The sequence below is a fragment of the Anser anser genome, assembly GCF_964211835.1.
Source record: "Anser anser genome assembly, chromosome: 4".
Classification (NCBI taxonomy): domain Eukaryota; kingdom Metazoa; phylum Chordata; class Aves; order Anseriformes; family Anatidae; genus Anser; species Anser anser.
Window position 1 is genome coordinate 43,893,124 of NC_139724.1, and position 18,567 is coordinate 43,911,690.

General features: G+C 39.4%; 1 long non-coding RNA gene across 1 annotated transcript in view; it reads left to right on the forward strand.

Moving 5' to 3' along the window:
* The first annotated feature begins 425 nt into the window (after positions 1–425).
* Positions 426–18,567, forward strand: part of LOC310898536 — a 45,178-nt gene continuing 27,036 nt past the window's right edge. Inside the window, exon 1 of the long non-coding RNA XR_014583410.1 lies at positions 426–561. This is a non-coding gene — a long non-coding RNA (uncharacterized lncRNA). The remainder of the gene's footprint in view (positions 562–18,567) is intronic.

Here is an 18,567-nt window from a genome sequence, read left to right on the forward strand (position 1 = left end):
TGTGAGTTGTTGAGGTTTGCAAGTATTTACGGTCAAATGGATCTGAGGCTGAACACATGACCCAATCTAAGATCTTGGAGGTCAGAGAAAAAGCCATCATTTCTCTTGTGTCTACCACTGGGTTTGAGGAACACAGATATTTATATATGCGCTGGTCGGGGGGATGAGATTTTTGCACTATAAACTTGTCATTTTGTTGAAATATACAGAGTGGTTGTTTACTTCTAAATGTAAATCATAAGGCACAAACAGACATTAGGACTGCATATTCTATCTTGTAGATTCAGTACAAAACCATGCACCCAGGATGGATATTTCAAAGCTCATGAAAACAACAGATCCATGTTTACCTACAATTTATTTGCAGGCTGCAGCTGAATTGGTTAACAGCTGATGCAAATTGTTATGAGTGAGTAAAGGGCCCACCCTCCTTGTAACTCTACTGAAACAGAAAGACCTGTAAAAAATACCTCTCCCAATTTTGAAGAAATTGTCTTGTGGCCTTCAGTTGCTTTTTGTTTTAATCCAGTTTATATGCTTAATCCTTAAAGGCAAATAAAGGTAAGCAAATGGAAATGTTCATAATTTCCTTCTCCAATTGATACATGGCATTTTTGGTTGTGTTGTGCTGGAAACCGAAGTCACAGCTTACATTTCCGATATCATATAAGAGACTCTTTAGGGGATTGTATTTTACTGGCTCAAAGTGCATGGATATTTCAAAGTGGCAGCATCTAGCTGCAATCTCTATAATCTGCCAGCAGTACATATCCCAAGGGAATGATGACCGGAATGCAAATATATTGTTTTTAATCATAATAATAATATTACTGAACCTTCTACATGTCATTCTCATCTCTTGAGAAATATTCAAATTTAGCTTAACATTCAACCTAGTCAGCCTAATTGGCCTTGCCTACCCTAGACTTTGGTTACAGAATTTTGCATCTCTGTAAAATATATTCCTTGCAGCTTCAATCTTTCCCTTTTCTGATGCCAAGCATAGTATACATTTGTATTGCACAAGCCTGTAGTGCAACTAGGAATTTTTCCCTTTTGTTTTGTTTCATCAGAGGTTGTAGTATTGTACTGAATGGGCAAAAATGTGAGCAAAATGTGCTTTGAGGTTCAGGCAAAGAAAAGTTATCTAAACCTGGCTAGCAAAAGCACATGGTTCTGACAACTGTTATCTCATTACCACCGGGTTTTATTCCTCCTTGTTTGCAAGGTGGTGTATTTTCAGGATTTCAGAACGTTTCCATTGCCTGACATGGAATAATTTGTAGATTTATTTTGTTACTATTCATTAAACTGTCATATGTGTTATAATCAACCCAGCTATTTGGGTGTGAGCCTGAAAATGGAATATTGAAATAACACATTAATTCCTGCTAACTTCAGTGGAAGTATGTGGTATTGTTCTTCCAAAAAAACAATCTTAAATTTTCAGGACTCAGCAAAGCTTAAAAAAATATTTTTGTTGTTGTTTTTCTTTTTTCTTTTTTTTTCTTGTTTGTTTGCTTAGTCTAAGCACTGCTGTGGACTATTCAAAGAGTGTTTTCTAATAGCAAATATTAGGATGCTTATTGTACAAGAACTCTGCAACAGCAGCAGCAGGAGAGTATGAATCTCTAAACTCTTAACTCTGTGTTAGCCAGGGAAGAGGAGTACCTAGGAATGGTTTGTTCCCTGTCGGGACTGTTAAAATTACATTGAGTCAGAAGGAGCTGAGAAATGGTGGAATAAAAAAACAAAAGGTTTCTGTTTGTTCTGCTACTTTTGGACAACTCTTTTTTGCCCCTGAAAGACAGAAAGTTGAGCCAAAGATGATTTAGGAAGTGAAGTTCTTCCCTAGCCTTGTTTACCCTTCCTGGATGATATCTCACCAACAGATCCTTATGCATTAGTCTTTTTTTTTTTTTTTTCCTTTTTTCTTCTCCTTCCCATTTCAATGCTGAGCCTTGGCTTCCATCAAAGATTTTAGGGAACAGGGAAAAGAGGACTTTTCATTACTTTCTCCTGCTTGTAATCTCTTCTCTGGGGATTAAAATTCTACTTTCCGTAATCTCTGTCCTTAATGTACGTTAAAGCTTTCTTTGTCCTTCCAACAGACACTTAGCTATTCTTAATAGGATCATTGGAGATTGCGCTTCCTAAGCATGTTATAGGTTTGAAGAGTCTTACAAGGTTTGTTGTGGTTCAGGAGAGTGGAAGAAGTCTTGAAAGAAACATCTCTTCTGGATCATGTCTACATAATCCCGTGGAAAGAGCTCCTTTCACATTACCTCCAGGCTTGGCTAATGCTTTGTTAGCCAGAGCAGTTACCTTAGTTTCAGTACCACTTTGCTTTTGTTTTTATTACCTATGTAACTGGGAAATTATGTTAAAGTCCAAATACTCTGAAAATGGAGAAACAATTACAGGATGGATCATTTTGAGGACATCTAAAATAGAAAGTCCAATCTCTTTTTAAACTTATATGTCTCTTTTGTATCTCAGAACAGGGTATATAAATATGAATAAAGTATAGCTTGATCTGTAAAATAATTACTGTGAGAGTGAAATTTGACAATGTTAGCTGGTGATCGCTAACTGAAACAACTAGCAATCAGTAGTGGCTGTAAACCATGGCTATCAGACTACAGTTTGGTCAACCACATGAAATGATGCCATCAAAGTAAGTTATTCTCACAATATCAACCTTGATCAACCTCATCAACTCCTCATGAGGCAATAGCAGGGCTGACACTGAGATGACTTCTTTTATTTAATTGAAGGGATAGTCTCGGTAGTTCAAATTTGACCCCCCGTCTGTGGGTAACTGAGGAAAACGTGCCTTTCTGCTGTAAAGCATTGTTGGAGAAAGAGGGAAGGAAAAGGCTAAACAGCTAGCTGTTATTTATTTGGAGCAGAAGGGCACCGAGTTCCCTTCTCTGCCAAACTGTTTTCTGAGAAAGGCTCACCACTTGACTGAGAATTATGCAAAACTGGGTTGGGTGCATGCATTTTTTTCCTCAGAAGTGTTATTTATGCTCTTTGGTAAAAGTTATCGGTAATAGTGCTTTGTTTTCTTTTAACCGCTATCCTCTGATCATTTAAATGGTAAATTTTGCTATGTGCGTTTAAGGTATTTAGGATCAGTTGGCCATCTAACCTCACTTCAAGTAGTAAAGTTCAGGTTAAAATATAGGTAAGTTTTAATAGCAACGTGGAAAAAATAAATACCAATGAGCTTTGTTTTCTTCTGACAAAAAAGAACAAATACTCCTAGCTGAGGTTTCCCACAATCCTTCTAGATTCATTTAAAGACTTAAAAACATGATTACTATATATTTCATTTAATAAATTTGTATAAGATGGTATTGATTCGTAATTGTTGGTTTGTTTGTTTTGCTTTTTAAAATGGAATCACCAGACACATAGTTAGCATGGGCACACAGACACTTGGATGCTCATTTCTACAATGCTGTCCTAGTAAATGAGTTTATTGGGGTAGAGAAGGACCAAACCCCAGCTGTGTAAATCTGTAAATCTTGGTCTGAATGCCAGTTTGAAGGATTTCTCAGGACCCTCACCTAGTACCATGTTATATTTTAAAATATGCTATTATAAACTTAAAAGATGAATATGCTTGCTATCTAAACATACTCGTTATCTAAATTATTTTCATTGCTTTCATTGGTACTCATTATTTATTTTTATTGTACTTTCATTTTCTTGTCCCATTTCATACATTGCTTTATAAAACCTACAGCATTTTAGCACAAATACCTTGCCTAGCCATTATCAGGAAGCACTTGTTCACTCAGAAAAATGTTGTGAGGTCATTAATGCAATAACTCTTCCTGACAGGTAAGGAGTTAAACTCGTGACAAGTTCCCAGCACTAAAAGGGCAGATGATTAATTTTTGCCTGTTGTGAACAAGGTAGTCTTGATAGAGAAAGTACCAAGCCTTCTGGTCGTCCAGAACATCAGTCTATTTGCCAGGACCCACACAGACTGCTCCAGTATAAAATTGCAATAGCTGAGCAGCTGGTTTAAAATGTCTGGAAGGAATATAACGTGGATTATCTCAGGAAGCAATTACCAAATAGCAGTAATTTATAAGAGGGACTGATTCTTCATTTCCCAGTGGTGTAAATCCAGTGTACGGGCACTTTTTAGAACAAATTGCCACTAGAACTGTTTTTTCCCTGAAAGAAATAACTTGGTGCTATGAACGTCTGAAAGCTAAATTCTTCTTGAAGCTATTCGGAGTGAAAGTGTGTTTTGGCCAAAGCATGTATTTACATTGAAACGCTGATCAAAATGCCACCGAGGTTCAAAAGGCAAGTGCCTGGGGTGGGTTTCTCTCCCCTGTCAGATGCTGTCATCATATCCAGAGGGCGACTCCATGTCCCAGGCTTCCAGGGGCCACTGTTTCAGGCTGCTTCCAGCAAGAGACTCCCCTGGAGCTGCCAGGGTTGCAGTTTCAGGGCAGCCTGGCTGTATTCACATAGTTGCATGCTTTTGTAGTTAATGTTTTTCACAGAATTCTCCCTCTGCAACAAATTTCAGGGACTCTGCTTCCCATCCTGACTAGCAGCTGAAACTCCCCCATCTCATGGTCAAATGGAGACTGTGTTTTGAGCACACTCACTCCACTGTGCCTAGGCTTTATTTATTGACTATAAGCCACACATTGCTGTTTCCAGACAGTATGAAAATGAATCATCAGCTGGACATTCTGAGTATGTCACTGTATGCTGAGTGCATACAATTGCTGGGTGCATACCAATTGCACGTGGGAGTGATAATGGTCCATCGCTGATCTGGTTAATGAAAACTTCTGTAGGTGATGCTGCTCTGAGCCTGTTTGCAAACAAAGAAACAGCCGGCAGCAGAAAGGCCTGCAAGGCAGGCTATATGCTGAGAGTTATGTGGCATCATTATGCGCGTGTAGGCGGTTGAGATATTTGTGGTGAAATCGTGGCCTCATTGAAGTGGGTGGCAGATTTCCCACTGCCTTCAGTTTGGCCAAAGACTAGCCTTTCTGATGGTATTTACTCAGAACACTTGACTGAGTTCAGTGGAGACTTAGTGGCATAAAATGCAGCAAGATGCTGTTGCCTTACAAAACGAGCTCTGAAATCAGTTGACGTCCATAGGCTTTGTATTTGTTCCACTGTCTAAATTTTGTGTCAGTTTTCACTCTGAATGGCTTTAGCTTGGAATATAGCAAATATATGGAGATGATCTGTAAGTTCTCTGTGGGGATTTGCAATTTTCTTGCTAAACAATTCTCTACATAATAAGAATAAATGATCAAATTCAGGTTGGATAAAAACCAGCAGTATTGCAAAGTATGTAGGCTTCCAGAACAAGATGACCTACAGATGCCTGATGGGCTAAAACGCATTTGAAAAGCCTCTCTCTTTCATGTGTATTTTCCACGGAATAAGAATGATAGAAAGAGGAAAGCCTGATTTTTAGTATTAAGCAGCAACATCAGTGTATTATGTGGAGGCTGACCTTGTCTGTGTGTTTCTGTGTTGATCTGAATGTGCTGGGTTTCCTCGGGGTTCAATTCCTGGCAAGGAAACACTCTTGCACAAAGTCTATGAATTACTGTTACTTTATAACACTGGGATATAAAAATCCCAGGTATTTTTGTGCTTTTAGAAAAAGACTGTAGGTTTGTTAGCAGTGTATAACAAGGTTCAGTGAATCTGGAGGGAGAGGGCATATAACCTCTGGAAGGAGACTGTGCAATTATCGCTCACAATACCATTCAGTAATGCTGTCCCTGCTGCGACATATCCATCTTAGACTGTAAGACATATAGCTGTGCCTTATCATCAAAATCTATTTCAACTGGTATGGCTTAGATCGTCCTGTTTTCTCATTTGTCTCTGGTATTTCCTGGTCTTTAAATCTCCAGACCACCTGGGGCTCTTAACCCCCTTTAATAAATAGGTCCATCACATTTCCCCCGTGTTCAAAAATGGCACAGCTGCTTCCAATATGCTATGCAAGGATCATAAAAATAAGTACAGTATAAAACATTATTACAGCCCTACTTCCAGTTTCTTCAGCATGGCTCATTTTGAGACATTAGCCGTTCTGCAAACTCTGCCATGATTATTCTTTCCAATTGCTCTCTTTTAAAGTAACCAGGTCAGATGCTGGTATCTTAGGCCGTGCGGTAGCTCTTTAATAGCCTCGAACAAATCTGCATGTTTAAAGAAAGGTAGGCAGCATCCTATCCCCAGAGCTTTTCATCTCCCAAAGGAAGCTGCTTCCTCTTCTGCCTGGGCTCTGGGATGCACAGCACTGGCATCGCTTGCATAGGGTGCAGGGCAGTGTCCGAGTGTGGTCTGCAATGGTGGGTCCTCAGTTTGTCCCCTGCTTTTGGTGTCTGCAGGCACCATCTCTTGTGGACAATAGTCTCTCACACTAATGGGTCTGGACAGAGAGGAGCCGTGGCTTTCAAACAGTATTTCCCTGAAATACTGCCTGAACTCGTGCTGCATCTGTGACCTGGGCTAACAGAGTAACTGTCAAAAGCTGGTGCATGGTGTTTGGGTTTTCTATTCCTAATCCGGTCATTCTTTTCACATCAATAGAGACAATATAAATGTCTGTATACATACATCTCTGCAGAGCTCAGGGGTTTATTTAAACACATTACAGGATGTTTTCAGGAATTAGCAAATTGTGGGTGATGCTGGCCTTGTTGAGGCTCAGCACCAACACCTACATGGTGACTGCAGCGTGGGTCAGGATTTTACCCAGCCCGCTTGTACTGTACAGTACTTACAAAATGTAAGCAGTTGCAAATAAGGAGCAAACAGTCCGAGGTTCCTCATTTGTATTTAACTTACATTATAAGCAGACATCTGCAGATCATTATACAGAAAGAAATCCATCAGAGATAGTAAACCTAATTCTCAACTATAATCTGTTTTGTTTTCATTGTGTGTCATATTTGTTGTTGGTTTGGTGCTGTTGGTGTGTTGTGTTGTGTTTTTTTTTGTATTGGTTTTTGGTATTATTTTTTTTAGTCACTTCAGAGGTGCCGTTACATAGACTCAACATCAACATGTATGCTAGTTGACAATAATCTGTTTAGACTACTGCACTTCCAATTTTTTCTCCTTGAGAATGAGATTGTGTATGTGATTTAGGCAGGAGACAGTGCAGCAATGCCATTTTGTTGGCACCCAGTGTCTGATGACTTGCACCTCAGGCTGCATGTGGCATTAATATACTTCAGTTGGTCCTCTTCCAGGAGCAAGATAACATTTTTCAGTGCCTCTCAGTATGTTTCCTTGGAGCAGATGGCTGCAGTATCCCCACTTCTCAAGAGATGTCCGCCTCCCTGGAGCTCTCTGATGGCTTGTGTGACACCCAGTGGGGGTCACTACACCTAAATAGTCAGAAATGGCAAGCTGCAGCCCTGTGCAGTAGAAGTGTGGGCACCACCTGAGAAAGACCTTCTTTTCCTGGCTCTGTTTGCCCTGCTCTGTTTTGGGCCTTGGGAAGGGACACGAGCAGAGGACCTCCAAGGAATCATCGTCCCAACATGTAATGTTGTCCAGACCGTTCAAAGATTTAGAAATTCTGGAAATGAAATATCTTTCTAAGAAAGAAATGGATTCCTTCCCTCAGTTTAAAAGCATGAACTACATGCAAGATCTCTGTTAACAGCAAATTATCAGAGGTCTTTTATGTTGGGGTAACCTTTGAACTAAGTACTTCTGCAGATGATTCTGTCTTCTTTTCGCATGTCATTTTTCATGCTACATTTGCTGCTCTTCAGTCCTGTCAGTGACTAAATAAGGACTTTAACCCTCATAACCCACATTCTCTCCAGTGGTCCCATTCTGAGCTTGGCATGCCCGTCCAGGAATGCGGACGCTTGTCGTAGCAGCAGAGCGTCATCAGAAAGGTATGGGCTGTGACCTCGCAAGGGCATCACAGAGCAACAGCCAAGATCTGGATAGAAAAGGCCCCATTGTCACCTAAATATAGTTTCATCACAGACGGCATGGAAAACTAGAGCTGCAAATGATATTTTATCTCCTGCAGATGATTTTGCTTCCAACTTTTCTTCTCTGTGTGGCCAACTGTGAAGATCTTTTTAAAAGCTGGAAATCTGTTCTTAATCCAGTCCATTTAGAAGTAAGTATTGCTACAAAACCAGAGCATAACAAATGGATAACAAAATGCTCCTACCCTAGAAGTACAGAATGACAGTGCTTTCAGATGAACTCAGTCACCTTTAACTAAACCTTCATCGCTATTTTAATGTTTCTCTTTCCTTCGCACAGCCAAAAAGCACTGATTATGGATCTAATCACCAATTAAGTGGCCCAACAATATCCCCAGTAAGGAGGAAAAAAAAAAAGAGCTAGAATAAAAGTTACAAGTTTGACTATAAAAATGATGACTGACAAATTGGCAAGTAGACAAAGTATTCTAAGAACTTTTAATGGTCAAAGAGCCAGGCAGAATTTATTGGGGTTATTTTGGGCATAAATAGAACCCAAAATCCCAATTTGCCCCCAGGATTTTCACTTTTTTTTTCTTTCTAATAGTTTTCCATGTTTTGTTTGAAGTGTTTTCTTGTTTGTTTGTTTTCAAGTTAAAACTTAGATATATTCTCAGTGATGACTGGTCAGTTTCCATTCTACCTTCTGTTTAGTCCCCGTTCCTGGATTAAGACTGTCTATAAATCCTGCAGTAGATTAGACCTTGTTTTCAAGCATCCTAGACCTTTCTGTGTCTCCCAGAATGAAAAAGACATCAGATTATTTCCGTCCACATCTCTGTTGTCCGGAAGATGTTTGCACCATTCAGCATTAGGAGTGCAACTCACGAACTATTTGCTGCAACCTCATGCATCCATGAATCTGGCTCCTTCCCATGTGCATGAATCATTCGCAACTAGGCCTGGATCCCTGTGAATGTGTACAACCTCTTATTTTTAGCAACCACTTATTTTTGTCAAGAAAGTGTTGACTTCTCTGCTGGGTCCCTTGGGTTCTCCTGCTCTCAAATGCCAGCAAGCCTCCGGTACCATGGGCCACAATGCTGCTGGTTGCACTGCCTTTCCTATCAGCCGGGTAATGGGCTGAGCAACCATTCGTGGCTTTCAATGCTGAGAAGTACCAATGCGAATGATCTGTCACATCTGAGAGGGACTTGTTGTCGCTGTTAAGCCCAGGAACCTCTGGATTGTCAGGAGTCCCTCTCCACCATTAGGAATAAAATTTTCTCTCTCTTCCAAAAATGGTAGCAAAGCTGGAAAAGAGAACTGCTTTGTTCCGATGTGGTGATAAAAGTGGGAGATTTGCTGTGTTTGCACATCATGCTTCTATTCTTGAAATGACTTTTACGAACAACGGTAAGGAAATTAAACAGGATTTGAATTTGCCCTTCAGGTTATAAACAGCTCTAGTATTTACAATGCACTTTGCACTTGACTCTGTTGTAGCAGGAATGTTAACAGCAGCTAAATTAAAGTTGCCTAAAGATTTCCATTAGCCCAGGCAAAAGATATTTGTAAGTGTGTATATAATCTTTCACTTACATGAAAAATCAAATAGTTACTTGTAATTCTTTCCATCTTCATTTTTAGATATATTAAAAGAAGCTCAAACTTCTCAGCGTAGGTCAGTTTTTGGCTCCAGTTTTCTATCTTTTTGCCTTTTTTGGCTTTTTTTTTTTTTTTTCAAGGTCAGGAATTGTGAGAAAGCTCTGATGTGAGACTCGATCTTTGAACAGTCACAGCTACACATGGATTTGCAGAAAGCTCAGCACACAGCACCAGCTCAGCAAAGAGCACTGGGAGAAGCTCACTAGCTTCAACCTCCTTGTGCAGCAGTCCCTGGTTGACAAATGGAGTCCTAGGGCACCCCTTGGTGACTTGCTGAGTGTCATGGATTGTTATCTGGGAGAGAAGATTGTGTGCCTTCAGTTTATGTCCTGTCAGGAGAGTGAGCATTTGTGGAGGCCGTAGCTTCTTTGGCAATGTGCTCTTTTGCCTTTTTCTTTCTTTCTTTTTGAGAAAAGAAAAGTTAGTTAAAGTTTATTCTCCTGTGCTTGTAGGAATAAGACTTTCAGATTGACCTAGTTCATTATTATAGGTATATTTTAAATGTGTAAATGAGGCTCTTTTTCCGTCCCTGAAGCAGTGCCTAGACAATAGAGTTAAGAAATTTTAAGTGCCTGTGAATAAGCTGTCGCACTGTTTAGACCTAATCATAACTGAGCAGAAGCTGAAGAGCTGCTTTGCATGCAAGTTGACCTGCATGTTTTATAAGCAGACTCCTCTTGTCAGGCGAGAGGGAGACAAAGGCAGAGGATCTATAACTTATCCTCTCATGTTTATGGGAGAGTCACCTGCAGCATGATTACAGGGCCCCATGGTGTTGGTTACTTACCCATAAACTGTAGGATACTGGGTTGTTGAGCATTTGAATCTATAGGAAAGCACCCTGTAGCACTTCAGCTTCACCCTTCTTCACCACCAAGAACAGTGGCCTCCATCCATATATCCTCAAGAATTCTTTCTGTCCAACGTACATCTCTATTCCCCTCTTGCCCTAGGGTACATCTTTATTTGCTATCCAAATATCTAATATCTTGATGAACTACATAACTGAGGTAACAGTCTAGACTTTCTTCTGGTCTACCACGGAGTGGCCATCTTTAAATTTAGAGTTGTTTCTGTGCCTCATTTAACAGATGCAGAAATGGGCATGCATTGATATTCAGACTCGAACCAAGGCACCTTTGCTCTGGTAGTCCACAACCTACTGCAAGCACTACTGGAGACTGTGCAAGAACTCTGCTACATGCAAATATAGGGTAATTCACTTTCAGTTGGCCTTATCTGCATCTCTAATAGATCATGGCTTAAATCTTGAAGTACAAAAGCTTAATCATTAAAAATATTCTTACAGATAAATAAAAAATCTGGAAACTTTGGCTTTGATATAAATATTAAAACTGTTTTTGAAGTTTGTTAAATTTTTGATACCTTGTGTCCCTGGACCCATAACCATGCTTTTTATTTATATTTTACTTATATTCCCCATCTTCTGAACTTTCTCTAAGGTACCTTCTCCTTTGTAATATGCCATTTTAAAATTAAAGGAGCAATCCTACATGCACCGTACTAGATGAGACCAATGTAGTGATTTTAGGTAACTCAAACAATATTAGGATGTCCTCTGTAATATTTTCCAGTCTTTTACAGAGATGCTGCGTAGCCCAAAGTATCTGAATGAGACTCTGGTCATGCATATATATTTTATTATTATTATTAATTTATTTCCTGTAGGTTACACTACATAAGTATTTGCTGTTACAGCAACAGACACTTTGCATGTTCAGTTATAACATTGTTCGGTTACACAATGCAATATGCAATTACTTCTCTGCTGCGGGTTTTGCTACCAGTAAGGCTCGTGTTTCTGCAGCCAAAAGATATACTGGAAAAAAGCTTAACTAAACTAACAAAACAATTATGGATTGCAATTGATATGTCACTGGAATGTGTATTCTTTACAAAATCAGGTTAATCTGGGAGAATTTATTAGCTGTGGTCCCTCTCCTCAGAGTAGCAACATGGGAGGGAACTAGTATTCCTGAAACACTGATAGAAGTCGTACATGGAGGAAATGCTGCATTTCCTTTGTTCTTTACATGTTCTATAAATATTTCATGTGTTTGTTAAAGCTGTGTTATTTCTGGAAGCATGCCTACTCTCTTGTTTAATTTTTCCTGAATCCTTCAGGGCTGTAGATAGTTTGGGATACACAGAAATTTAACATTCCATATTTATGCTCTTGCTAATAGGCACCACATGAAGATTAGAAATGTAAACAGGTTGTGAGGAACAGAGAGGGAAATTTCTAGCACATCTAAAAAAGGACTGGACTTAGAGTCCTTTGGATAAAAGACTATTGCATTTCTATTACTCATACTTGTGACTTTCCATCCTTCTCACAGAAAAAAAAAAAAAAAAAGAATAAGAAATGTCATCAGAACATCCTAAACTTGATCAGATATCGAGAAAGTCCTGCTGAGTTTTGAATCTTGACACTGAATTACAGCAAAAGATTTTTTTTATCAGTAATACCTTCTTTTTCCATCTCCGTATATTCATTTATCACAGCCAGTGGTTATTCACAGCTTCTCTTGATCATAGCCAGATTCTTTCCCTTGGGAGAAAGTATTTCTTAATATGGAAAGGTTCTCCATTTACCTCTGCAAGTAAATAAAATCACTTTGTTTCCTTTTTCTTTCCATAATCCGAATGTGCTTACCTCCCCTTGCCCAGCTCTGAATGAACAGCTGTGATGTTCTATGGCAGTATGTGCAACAAAGATGTTTAAATATCAGAGAGAGAAAAATAAATAAAACTTTGAGTCCATAAATATGCTGAGATAAATTAATAAAAATGTTGAACTGCTTTCAGAAATGACTCACTGCTTGTACCATCCAGTTAGAAACACAGGTCAAATGATGAAAATTTGTTTGGATCACAAATATGAGTTTTAACATGGCCATGATGTATAAATCATTCTTTAAAGTGGAGTATAGGGGCCTGTGTTCCTCAGGTGCTTATGAAAATTTTACTCATGGTTTTATTTTGCATTCTCTTCCACTGTTTGTTTGTTTGTCTAAATATCTATATGGAGGAGTCAGTGAAAAATGAATCATGGATAACAGCTCTCTGATCTTTCAGATATAGTAGCAACGCTGTTTTGAAAGGAGTCATCCCCAAAAAAGGACTCATTCTCTTGAACAGCTCCCTTTTTACCTCAGGGACCCATATCTTTGCCTGGAAATTCAGGAGTGATGCTGGCTTGGTAATGTCCATTGGGAGTCACTAGAAAAACATATAAAAGCTGTGCATGAGTAGATTTTTCCAATGCAACTGGAAAAAGAATGATTTCACCTTATGCTGTGTACAGAGGTGAAGTAGTGTAAATCTATACTTAAGCCTCAGAATCATGTTTTCAGGATATATTTTCCTTGATTACTGGCATCTTCAGGCTGAACTGATAATGTACAGGATATTTGATACAACACTAGATTGATATATGTAGGGTGAGCTTTTGATTGCACGATAAATAGTGAAAAACAGGAGGAGTCCGACTAAAAGTAATGAGATTCCTCACAGCATAAAATGCTGAGCAGAACGTATAGGGCTGTCAAAGTATGGTTTCTTGTATTTTGAACTCCTCCTTCTACAAGGTAGGTAGGAAAGGTCAGGTTTATATTGAGAAAACAGGAGGCTGGTTGGTGCATTAAATCTCGAGGGCCTTTTTTCTATTTCCAAGAAATAGAATAGGAATCCCATGCACACCCCAGAAAATAAAAGGCCCAGAGAACAGAGACCTGAATCGTCTGATCTCCCCAGAGATTCAGCATTTTTATTTGTAGTGATGATATCTGTAAGAAAGTAAGGCAGCGGCTGATTCACAAACCATAATGGGAGTTTCAAGGGTATTTGCTCAGTGAGTGAAATCTTCGGATCATGACTACAGGTCTTGGCAATTGCTCAGTTATTTTTACTGCAGTTTTGAAACTCATCTGTTCTATTTCCACGTGTAAAACAAAACCCACGCAGGTTTCTTGTGTTATATTAGCATTCTCCTATTTGAAGTTCTAGCTTTTTGAGATCCCACATATCAAAATGGAGACCCCAAATTAAAACAAAACAAAACAAAAAAAATCAACAGTGTTCTTTGTTTCTCTACGGCAACAAATAATTAAGAAAAATCTTTGCCTAAAAATTCATTGGTTTAGGGGTTTGGCTCTACACACCAACACGTTAACTGAGTGTAACTATTTAGAAAGCATCTTCTCCTGTAAGCCTAGCTATCCAAACTAAAGTAAAAAGAGCTTTTGAAGCAGTCAACTGTTTTGCATCTTTCAGCAGTGCCACGTAAAACTATTTGAAATAGACACCTCTTAGAGTCAACAAAAGCTTCTCCTGACAACAGAGGAGGAGGATCAAGCCATAAAAGGAAAAATGAATTGTCTTGCCCTAAAATTTGTTGGCATGCTAGAGTCAGGGCCCATTTTCCTCCTGCCACGGGTAAATGAGATGTATGTCAAAGATGCTGGCACCACTGACACAGCCATAGCCTTCCTTATGATCCCCATTTATACTGCAGAACACCCCACAAGAGGATAGGCCCTTTAAATGTAATGCCGTAGGGAATTTCCTTCAATAAAACCTTATCTGGATACAGTAGCTCTAGGGTTTTGTGTTGTTTCCATGGATTGCCTTAATGCAGGTGAACCGTTTTAACAATTCTTCATTTGTGTTTGTTTCAGTATTAGGATACCACAAGTATGTATTTATTTTTGATTTTGAGGGCATCTAATCAAGACCTTCTTGAATGTAATGTCTTTTTTTTTCTCATTTGCAGAGACTTTTCATCAAGTTCAAAACATTCCAGTCCAGCCCAGCCCTCTAAGAGTATTCACTATAAAAATATATATATATATAAATATTTTTTTAAATGACTCACCTTAAGAGGCTGAAAGAATTACATTATGTCATTTCAAACCCTGCCCACTCTTTTTAGTTTCTACTGGACTTTTAGACTGCCTTCAGAAATCTGAGATAATTTTATTTTCCTGCAAAATCTTAGCTCTTTACAGTCATTTGTACCGGTGTTTGATCTGTGAAATCTTGATTTAGACTTCCTGGCAGATTTGTACTGAACAGCATCTAATCCCTTTTAGGACGTGTTCTGTAGGGTGAAAGAAATTTTTTAACATAGGGAAAATTTTAAAAAGGGCTTTACCTAGAAGATTTCCTTTAACTCAGTCCTCTTTAAAACACGAAACCCAACACCAGATAGACACTAATTCCAATTTGTAACAAAACCTGAAAAAGAGGGGAGTGCCAGTGGATATATATAAGTCTCAGTATGAGCCAGACAACTTAATAACACCATTTATTAGAGAAGCCTTAAAGGTAATCCCGTTAAAGCTATTCAGCAGAACACAGATATTTTTCTGAAATCTGCTTGGAAGCAGACAGGATTACTTGAATGAAATGTGAGCAGTTTTCTAATAAACCTCATCCCCCCACCTTTTATTCCTGAATGCTGTGGACCTTGGTGCTCTACTGCTCTCTCACTTGATGGATGAGGGGAAATTACTGCTTAGAAGTAGAGAGGGATGGAAAGGTGAATGTACAATCTTCTGCATCTCTTCTCATGAAGGCATGGCATGACAAGAGAGCTTGTTGACACTGCCACAGGTTCCTTTCCTGGCCCTGGACAGTGGCAATTCAGGAAATTCACCTTGCATGGCTGTTAATTTCTGGTAGATAGACTTGGTTTTCATCCATATGGGTACAGCAACAAAAGCAAGGGGGACTAACACATTATACAGAAGGCTTTGCATGGGCATTGTTCCCTCTCATTTTCTTAATGCTTATCTCTACCTGCTTTCCCATCCATGGAAATGCCAAGTCTCAAATATGTGAAGTGTCCCCCCCATCCCACCTTGTGTGAGGGGCACTGGCTGGGTTGTTAGCTTCTGGTGAACCCTTGCTGCTGAGAACAAGCAGTGGTGGTTTGAGAGAGGTACAGAGAAGTTTAGAACGACAGGAAACTACGATCTCGTTTGAACTTGAGAAAGGGTGAATTTCTGTTTTAAAGCACTTTATCTAAACAGAGCTTAAGGAAGAAAACCTTGTGAACTCTTGTTAAAAACCTATAGCTATAATTTAGCAACTCCTTTCATCTAGCATGAAGGGTGGTGGTTTTTTTTTTGCCTCGAAGAAACAAGGATGCAGTGTTCTCATTTGCATGTACTGTGTCAGTGAAACAGGGGCACTTTCTGGAATGCTCTTTTCACTTCTTATTTTACTCTTTTAAATATCTCTGTTTCTCTTGATTTTTTGGAACTCTTTAAGATCACCACAGAAATTGTCCTCAAAAGATAGTAGTTTTTTCTTCTTCTTTTTATGTGAACAGTGTCTGCTGTTATTTAGATTTAACAACATAAGGAGATATCTGTACTCTGTGTAAACATTCTGCAAGTAGTTTAATCCAAACCTACAAGGATATCTGATTTCTCTGAAGGTGTCCATAATTATAAGGCAAAGCTCTGAAGAATGCAATTATTCATTTTAGAAACTTGGGCTGGAACATTGCACGACTGTTTGTTTTAGGCTTGGAAAAAGGAATATGATGGATCCAGAGGATTTTTTTTCTTTTTTTCAGATCAGTGCCTACTTTAGTTTGGGATTGTGTACTGGTATGACAGCAGGGGTGTGCATCAGTGACGCCACCACTTCAGCCAATCCTCCTGGACATTTTCAAGCCCTCTCTGCTGTTTGGAATTTACAAGGCCCTGGAAGGGAGATTTTCATTTTGTATTTGGCTGGATGCTAGGACTTGTTTTTCCTGGTGTGTTGCTTTTGGAGTGTTTGAAGTGCTGCTGGTGGTAGCAGTGTCTCCCCCAAACAGTCAGAGGATAATGCTGCTTTGGGGTACTTAATGTTGTTTCCTATCAGAACTGTTTTACAACTTGACCTCTGGGTAGCAGCTTCCTTCTAGTCAGTGCATAACTAAAAGAAGCTCTCTGCTTTAGACAGGATGATGGCTGGATGGGCTGAAAATTTGCAAGGATACAGGAGGACTGGAAAGCTTTGTTAAGCCTCCCAGGAATGGCTTCTGTGCTTGCTAAGAGATTAAATGCTGCTCTTCCAGTGGTGTGTGATTAAAAAGTGGAAATGATGCCTTTTTTTTTTTTTTTTTTCCCCTGAAAAAAGGGGTTTATTGAAGGGTTTAGTGTGCTTTGAAAGTCACTGCTTCAGTATATCTGATTTTGACTTTCTTGATTTTCCCAGCTGAGACTTGTCCTGATGCTTACCAACAACACTGTGTTGATATATCCGTAGCCTGTCTGGTGGCTTGCTAGTTAAACATCCCTGATGTACCTGAGACACTTAAAGCTTCCTTCAGTGTCTCAGTAGCACCTCCATCTTGATGAATTATAGAGAAGTATGTGTTGATTATTTTCCAGTTTTTTGGATGAAAGCACAAACAATCCATGCCTTTGTGTTAATTCTGACTCGTGTTCTGTTTCTGCCTTGGATGTTTGGATAACTGGAGACCACATTTTCCAGCATGTCCCTCTTTGTTCTGCTTGCTGTCTCTTCCCTGATTGAACTTTGATTTCATTTTGGCCCGAGGGGAATTAAGTCAAGACATGGAACAAAAGTTAGCTTCCCAAATATTATGGTGGACAGAAAGGGAGGAGGGTGTTACTCATCTTGGAAATATGTCAACTATGTCCATCTACATGCTCTGCCTGGTTAATGTTGATATTAATATGGTCAGGGTTCCTCTGTTGAGTGAATCCATACTCTTTATCTATCCCAAACTGGAAATACTCCCATTTTGGTGTCTTTAGTATGCTTCCTGCATTTCAGTATGTTTTAAACTATTTTTCTTCCTCTTACAATAAAGATTTTGTTTCCAATTTACCCAGGAGCTGTTGAAATTAATTCCTGTTCATGGCAACTTTTCCTTTACAGTGAGCATTTCAATTTGCTTCAATTCAGATGTCAGAGTTCTTACAGCTGGAAGTAGAATGGTTCTACTTGATTTTTTTTTTTCTCTAAGTATGTGGAAACGTGTATTTCAAGTGAAACTGATTCTTGATACTGTAGATATTCTTCAGAGGTATAATTGGTCCCTCTTTCAGCTGTCTTTTAATGGACTGCAGAATTAGGTCCTAGTTGATTGTGCTTTCAAAATAGAGCATAGTAAGAAAATACGTCCAGTTACCAGAAGGCTACATCATCATTAAAAGAAGTGGAGAGGACTCTGAGGATCTTGTGAAACCTGATGACTTGTTTCCTTCTGAGGTGCATCAGAGAAGAAATCAAGAAGTGCAGTGGCTTCTTTCTCTTTTTATTTTACTTCCTTAAGTCAAAATCAGGGTGGGCAGAGCCATAGAGGGGCTACAAAAGACATCTACTTGCTCGTCATTTAAAAGCTTGGTGAAATACTTCCAGCAATAACACACATCCTGAAAAGCAGAGCCTCTGTCATCCTGCAGCCATTTGTGAATAGAGAGCTGATGTGCTGAACAGCCTCACTTGGGAGGAAGGAAGGGGAGGAGGTGCTGCAGAGCTGCACGTGCACTTGTAAGGGTTACAAAGGTTTCGTCTCCTCGCTGGGGCATGAGGGCAAGGCCATGAGAGGGTCATGAATGCTGTCTGTTGTTGAGAGTTTAAAACCCTTTGCTGCTGCCCTTTTCTCTGTTCCATTCACATAGTATAACTAGTTATCTAAACTCTGGGTGCTAGCTACATAGTTTAACCTGATAGCCAGATGGTAGAGGGCTTCCATAAGGCTGAAAGGGATGTAGGATTCATCAGCTACGTTAAACTTCATTTACGGAAGGGGGCAACCAGGTGGTCCCTTCTTTTGTCACTTCATTCCTCTTACAAACCACCAAGCAACCGGATGACCTGGAAGCAAATGCTCCCTGTCAAAGAAATTAATATCTAAATCATTGTTCTCCAAAGC